The sequence below is a fragment of the Nicotiana tabacum genome, chromosome 13 (assembly GCF_000715075.1).
Source record: "Nicotiana tabacum cultivar K326 chromosome 13, ASM71507v2, whole genome shotgun sequence".
NCBI lineage: Eukaryota > Viridiplantae > Streptophyta > Magnoliopsida > Solanales > Solanaceae > Nicotiana > Nicotiana tabacum.
In genome coordinates this window covers 3041561-3050419 of record NC_134092.1, presented here as the reverse complement: position 1 = coordinate 3050419, position 8859 = coordinate 3041561, and positions in this window count along the sequence as shown.

The window sequence follows — 8859 nt, the reverse complement described above, 5'->3', positions numbered from 1 at the left end:
TCACTATGGGTCAATAATAATAACTGAAATATATCTAGAATATTTAAATCAGCAGAGATAATCAAATTCTTCAAATGTAATAATTCTCAATATATTAATTAAATTCCTTCAATTCAGAAAAAAATTCCCATTTATCAATTTAAATCTCATTTACAAGAGTAACAATTACACCCATAAACAAGCAAGAATAATAACTCATTAAATTCCAAGGATTTTTCCAATTTATTAATTAGCTTCTCAAGCTGAAATAAATTATTAAAGTATCGTGTAATTATTATTATTAAGCACAATTTCTGCCGAGGACGTACGGCCCGATCCAGAGTGTCGTGTACACTGCCGAGGGACGTGCGGCGCGATCCATAGATGCATCTATCCTGCCGAGGCATTCGTCCCGCTCCACAAAAAAGGAGGACATTTTCTTATGTGCCTCCGGAATGAGAGCATATTCATTATAAGATGAATTTGGGAGGAGAACAATTTCTTTTAACAATTAATTGATTTAAACAGACAATCAAGCCTATGAGATTTCCATCCTTCAATATCTTTATCTAACAATTTACAATATATTCATATAGATATCAATTAATATAAATAAATCAAAAAATACAATTTATACAAGTAAGGCATGCTTTGAGTCCTAAACTACCCGAACTTTAGCATTAATAGTAGCTACGCACGGACTCTCGTCACCTCGTGCATACGTAGCCCCCCCACAATTAGCAACAATTATTTAATTTTAATCACCTATGAGGTAATTTCCCCCTCACAAGATTAGACAAGAGACTTACCTCATCTTGCTCCAATTTAATCCACAATTTTGCCTTTTCCACAATTATCCAACTCTGTCTGGCTCGAATCTAGCCAAAATAATTCGATACAATCACTAAAAATTATAGGAAATAAATTCTGTAAGGAAATACTACATTTTTAATAAAAATCCCGAAATTAATTAAAAATTCGCCCGTGGGGCCCACACCTCGGAATCCGGCGAAAGTTATGAAATCCGACAACCCATTCAATTACGAGTCCAACCATACCAGTTTCACTCAATTCCGACTCCGAATCGATACCGAAATCTCAAAATTTCATTTTTATGAGATTTCTAAACTTTTCCAAATCTCAAATCTCAAAACACTAATTAAATCGTGAAAAATAATGATACACTTGTATATGTAGACCAAATCCGAGTTAGAAAAACTTACCCCAATATTTTTCCCTTGAAAATCTGCCAAGAGTCGTCTCTACTCAAGCTAAAGTTCGTCAAAAATGGCAAATGGGACGAATGCCCTCTTTTTATAAAACTGCCCAGCAGCCTTCGGAACTGGTCCTCGAACTGGGCCTCGATTGCGGCATCGAACATGTACCTTCGATCAGGGCATCGAGGTGTGCCTTCGATCAGGGCATCGAGGTTGGGCCTCGATCCTAGCGCTCGAGCCATACCTTCGATCATGCCCTCGAGCTTTGCCTTCGATCGCGGCTTCGATCACACGCTCGAGCCTAGACCTCGGTCATGGCCTCGATCAGGGTATCGAGGTTGGGCCTTCGATCATAGCCTCAATCATTGCATCGAGCTTGAGCCTTCGATTGTGACCCTCGATCTTGGGTCTCGATCCTGGCCCTCGAGTTGGACCTTCGATCATGGCTTCGATACACTAGCTCGAGCCTGTACCTCGTCAACCCTAGGCTCGATATCTGGCTCGATATCTGGGCTCGATCACAGCCCAGAATGTCCAACAGAAGAGGAAAAATTACAGCAGCTTTTTAACTCAAATTTTTGATCTGTTAACCATCCGAAACTCACCCGAGGCCCTCGGGACCTCAACCAAATATACCAACAAGTCCTAAAACATCATACGAACTTATTTGAAACCTCCAATCACATCAAACAACGCTAAAATCACGAATTATGCTCCAATTCAAGCTTAATGAAACTTAGAATTTTCAACTTCTACATTCGATGTCGGAATCTATCAAATCAACTCTGATTGACCTCAAATTTTACACACAAGTCATAAATTACATAATGGAGCTATGAAAATTTTCGGAACTGGATTCCGACTCCGGTATCAAAAAGTCAACTCCCCGGTCAAACTTTCAAACTTTAAATTCCTATTTTAGCCATTTCAAGCCTAATTTCACTACGGACTTCCAAATAAAATTCTGATCATGCTCCTAAGTCCAAAATCACCATACGGAGCTGTTGGAATCATCAAAATTCTATTCCGGGGTCGTTTTCTCAAAATGTTGACCGAAGTCAAACTTAGCACTTTAAGGCCAACTTAAGGAATCAAGTATTCCGGTTTCACCTCAAACACTTCCAAATCCCGAACCAAACATCCCCGCAAGTCATAAATCATTACAAGCACCTACGGAAAGTTTTATTTTAGGGAATGGGGTTCTAAAAGTTAAAATGACCGGTTGGGTCATTACAACCAAAATGGCTGAATATGCACAGACAAATATACAAGAATTATCAAATAAGCCTAACAGGCATGACTCCCTATTAATACTATTGTACAATTAAATTTCACAAATGGAATTTTTTTTTTAAACTCATAAATATTTCACCACAAGGACCTCGTCCATACATAACTTCCATCACGACTTGCAGCCCGGTTTAAATATTTCATATCATGTATAAAATGCGAGGATCTCGTCCTCAACTTCGAATCACAATTATTTTGCACATTGTGCCAACTGAAAATTTCAATTTCCTTTCTTTCTTCTTTTCAATAAATTTCGTAAACATTTTTCATAACACATAATGAACCCTCATACCGGTAGGGAATATAATCTACAAAAATTGGAATCCATTATTCCGACACACATTAAACCCACTGTAATGAATAATAAAAATTACTTTTGGACTTATAGCCCTCAATGGTGTACAGAAATAAAATAACAGACACGGGCTCACATCTTTATATCTCCCAACAGGGATAAACATATAAGTGGGTCACAAATTTATGAAGCTCATCATAAGTGGAACATAATAGGAGGACTCACCTCAATATTCAGAACCGAATCAAATTAAGGAAAATATCCTTTTATGATAAAATCAGGATCGTACCTGTAACGACACCATCTGGTGTATTGGCCCCGGCCAAATCATAGTGATTATATTAACGGGTCGGGCCTCCACCTCTTAGGCGCCCACTACCCGCCTATCCTCCACCTCTAGCTGACTGTGCACGTGAAATATCAACTGGAATAAAGCTTGTGGCTGGAGTGTTCAGACGAAATCCACCCCTCCCAGGTCTGGGACAATCTCTCATGATATGCCTAGTATCACCACACTCATAACAATCCCTCTGAGGTCGCAGCTGCTCGTACTGAGTCTGTGCCGCATAACTGGAATAACCACTGTAAGAATCTAGCATCGGTGGTGCACTGTAAACTGGAGCACTCCGAGTAATCTGATGTGCGAACTGAGCCGACCGACTACTCGAGCCTCCGCTATAATGGGTTCTAGCTGAAGAGTAAAACCCACTGAACCCTCCAGATCTTCGAGACCTTTTGGCCTCCTTAGACTCCCTTTCCTCGCCTAAAACACCCTCAATCTTCCTTGCAATCTCCACTACTTGTTGGAATGGAGCATCAGTTTGCAACTCTCTACCCATGTATATTTTAATATCATAATCGAGCCCATCAATGAATCTGTGGACCCGTTCTCTGATTGTAGGAACTAAGATAGGTGCATGACAGGCTAACTCACTAAACCTGATAGCATATTCTGACACTATCATAGTGCCCTAACGCAACCGTTCAAACTCCGTGCGCCACGCATCTCGGAGAGTCTGGGGAACAAACTCTTTCAAGAATATTTCTGAAAATTGAGTCCAAGTTGGTGGTGTTGCATCGGCTGGTCTACCTTCTTCCTAGATTTGCCACCACCGATACACTGCGCCTGATAGTTGAAATGTAGTAAAAGTAACTCCACTCACGTCCACAATACCCATGGTGCGGAGAATACGATGACAATTTTCCAGAAATTCTTGGGCATCCTCTGTGGATGTGCCACTGAAAGTTGGTGGATCATATTTCTTAAACCTTTCTAGTCTCTTTTGTTCTTCTTCTGATGCCTCTGGCCTGACCTCAGGTCGAACTAGAATAACAGGTTGTACCGGTACTACACCCAAAACCTGACCAACGGAAACCTGTTGCTCTGGAGTTGTGGTAGGAGTCAGAGCTACTCCCCCAATCTGTGGAATGTTTAGTGCAACAGAGATCAATCCCGCCTGAGTTAATGTACCAAACACACTCAGTAACTATGCTAAAGTCTCCTGAAGTCCGGGGATAACAAAAGGTGCTTCTGGTACTTGTCCCCCAACTGGAGCTACTAGTGGCTCCTCAACTTTTGTTCTGACAGGTGCTCTAGTCGCAACACGTGACCTTCCTCGACCTCTACCTCGACCTCTATCTCGGCCCCGGCCTCTTGCAGCCCTAGCAGTATGAGCGGATGCCTGGTCAGCTAACCTGGTAGTACGTTTCCTCACCATCTGTGAGAGAATAGAGATACAAAGGCTCAAATTCCAAATTCAACAAATTCCGCACGACAGGAATGAAAGAAATGGAAATTTCCTAGTAGTTCTGTAGCCTCTCGAAGATAAGTATAGACGTCTCCGTACCGATCCGCAAGACTCTACTAGACTCGTTCGTGACTCGTAGAACCAATGACCCTAGAGCTCTGATACCAACTTGTAATGACCCAAAATCCCACCACAGGCGTCGTGAAGGCACATAGTCTCTAAGATTAGGTAAGCCGATTTCTATTACATTTTGAAGAGATTTGTTTTTTGAATTAAAATCTAACAACGGAAATAATTACAATACACAACCTCCCAAGACTGGTAGTAATGAGTCACAAACTCTAACTGAATAAATGAAATGATCGCGAGGACCGAATATACAATACAGTTTGATTACAAATTAACAGTACAATGAAATGAAAGACTCCAAGGAACTGCGACTGCCAATCAGCTCTACCTTGAATCCTTGTGATTTCGCTTTAACTCTACTCAAGTCCGATATCTTCAATACCTGGCTCTACACAAAAATATGCATAAGTGTAGTATGAGTACGCCACGGTCGGTACCCAGTAAGTATCAAGACTAACCTCAATGGAATAGAGACGAGGTACAGTCAAGACACTCACTAGTCTAATAACTTGTGCAATATAATATACAAAATAATAGGAAACAAATAACAATAGGACAATATGGAACAACCAGTGACATGCACAGCAGACAACAAGAATACCATTAATGTTACTCAACACTCAATAAACACAAGTACACCCAATTAAATCAAGTCCTTCTAATAAATGTCTTCCACATATAATTTTTTCAGATAACTCTCTCTCAAATATAATTTTCTCAAACAATTATTTTTCAAACATAATTCTTTCAATAAATCTTTTCAAATATAATTTTCTCAAATAAATATCTTTCATATAATACTTTCTAAGTAAAAATCCTTCCAAATAAATATTTTGAATATAATTCTTTCAATTAAAAAGTCACCATGTGACACCTCATTTCATAATCATAAAAATACAGGTCTCAGCCCATTTTCATATTTTTCGTAAACACGGGTCTCAGCCCATTTTTATATTTTCATGACACCTCGTACCCATAATTAAATCATCATATTTCCCCGATACCTCGCGCCCTCATTTCATATCACAACTGCACGGATAATTCACGTGCCAATTATCATTATCATTTCATCACAGCACCTCGTGCCCACATTTCATATCACAACTTCACGGACAATTCACGTGCCAAATATTCTCATTATTTACTCACGGTACCTCGTGCCCACATTTCATTTTATAATCCGCCTGGCAATAGCCACAAGCTCTCAATTTCAACATAAATCATATTGTTATCAATTTACCAATAACAAGACAAGTTGCACAAGGTATAGAAATAAACACAAAAAAATCACAACATCACATGAAAATTATCAACACCACAACCTCACATCATCACATATCGTTCCTGACAATAGCCACCCTTATCGCTCATATTGCCACCCTTATCACTCCTATAGCCACCCTTATCGCTCCACCCAGGCAATATCAATAGCCACCCTTATTGCTCTTATTGCCACCCTTATCACTCCTATAGCCACCCGTATCGCTCCGCCCAGACAATATTCCAACAAACACAACAATAGTAAAATGCCACCCTTATACCCACATAATATCAACAGTGAAATGCCACCCTTATCTCCCCAAAATAGTAACTCACACAACACAACAATTTATACGGGAAATTAACACGATAATATAATAAAATCAATTCATATCACAATTTGTCCAATGGACACAACCAACTTCCAAAGATATAACAAAATCAATTAATTTCACAACAAATAGCCCAAGGCCCCACACAATGTATATAACACCCAAAAACAATCAATTGAGATAGAAATTACTCAGCATAAAGCAGAACCTTCATTAATGCAAATTTAGATAATTATATTAACACTTATTCTTAAGCTCGCTTAAATTAATTATTTGCATAAGAATATTCATATTGGAATTAATTTCCAAGAAATATTAAACCAACAATACTCACAAAATTTCATAAATATTTCAAGTAACAATCACATCAAATTATCATATAAAAATAAATTCAACAATAAGGATTTAGGCATGGCAAACAGATAATTTAATAATTTTCCACAATTTTCCAATATACTATGCAATAATGCCTAAGACTTTATTTCAATAAATTTTGCACGTATAAGCCCGAGTACGTACTCGTCACCTCGCGTACACGGCTTTTCATATTTTACAAATGGCACATAAGACTCAATGCCTAAGGGGTAGTTCCCCCACTCGAGGTTAAGCAAGACACTTACCTTTTTGAAGTTAGGCCGATATTCCAAAATAGCCTTCTTGCTTGAATTGGCCTCCGGATAGCTCAAATCTATCCAAATTAATTATATAACTTCATTAAAATATATCGGAAACAATTCCGGATAATAATACGTCAACTTAAAATTTTATTCTAAAAAGTCAACAAAAGCAACACGGGGCTCGCTCCTCGGAACCCGACATAATTTTCATGAAATCTAAACACCCATTCCGATAAGAGTTCAACCATACCAATTTTATCAAATTCCAATAACAACTCGACCTCCAAATCTTAAATTTTCATTTTTGAAAAACTTTGTAAAAATCTTGATTTATTCCATTTAAATCTGAATTAAACGATGAATATAATCATAGATTTATGAAATATAATCACTTTACGATATAGAACACTTACCCCTGTCGAAGTCGTGAAGAAATCCTCAAAATCGCCCAAAAACCGAGCTCCAAAAATTCCAATCGAAAATGAAAAAATGATAGATTGTCAATCCTTAAGTTTCTGCCCAGGTTCGCATTTGCGGACAAAAAATTCGCATTTGCGAATGAACAGTACCTCACATGAAGATCGTTTTTGCAATTGCCATAAATAGTTCGCAATTGCGAATGAACAGTGTTTTTGCAATTGCCATAAATGGTTCGCAATTGCGAATGAACAGTGTTTCACCAGAACCAGCAAACTCAAACTTCTCCAAAATGATCCGAAACCATCCTGAAACTCATCCGGAACCTCCCCGGACACAAACCATATATGCATTTCAATCATAAAATATGCTACGGACCTGATCGCACACTCAAAAGACTGAAAGGAGGTCATCTTGACCCGATATTGACCATGGTCAAACTCCCAAATTTCTTAACTTTACTAGTCTTTCAACCAATGATATAAAAATACACCTAAGCCCCTCGGGACCCATCAAATCATACCAACAAGTCCTAAAACATCAAACGAACTTAGTCGAAACTTCAAATTATATCGAACAATGCTAGAACCACGAATCATACTCCAATTCAAGCTTAATGAAACTAAAAAATTCCAACTTCTACATTTAATGCTGAAACATATCAAATCACGTCAGATTGACCTCAAATTTTGCACACAAGTCATAAATGGCATAACGGACCTATACAAATTTTCAGAACTGGATTCCGACCCCGACATCAAAAAGTCAACTCCCCGGTCAAACTTTCCAAAAAATCTATTTTCGCCATTTCAAGCCAAATTCCATGTAACGATCCGTCCGGTCGTTTTGAGAATTTAAGTCTCGTTTGGCCGCATAAGGCCCTGAGCAGCTTTGTATTATGTGCCTTGACTTGCGTGCTTGGTTGATTTCAGTTACCGGATGATTCGGAGTGATTTGGGATACTTTGTCCCTAAAACGGAAGCTTAAGTCTTAGGATTTTGACAGTAGTCAGAACTATTTGAAGACGACTCCGGAATGGAGTTCCGTCTGTTCCATTAGCTCTGTTGGGTGATTTTGGACTTAAGAGCGTGTCCGTACTGTAAATCCGAGGTCTGTAGCTGATTTAGTCTTGAAATGGTGAAAGTCGAATTTTTTGAGATTTGGACCGGAAGTGGACTTTTTGATATCAGGGTCGGAATACGATTATGAGAGTTGGAACAACTCTGTTATGTTATTTGGGACTTGCCTACAAAATTTGACGTCATTCCGGGTTAGTTTGATAGGTTTCGGTACGGGTTTTAGAAGTTGAAAGATTTGAAATTTATAAGTTCGATTCATGGTGTGATGCATAGTTTCATCGTTAGTTGATGTGATTTAAGGGCTCGACTAAGTTCGTATGGTGTTTTAGGATTAGTTGGTATGCTTGGTTGAGGTCCCAGGGGCCTCAGGTGAGTTTCGGGTGCTTAACGGATTAAAAGATTGATTTGTGTTACTGCTAAGTCTTCAAGCTTCTGGTATTTTCACACTTGCGGTGAAGAGACCGCAGGTGCAGGAGCGCACATGCGGAGAGGCAAG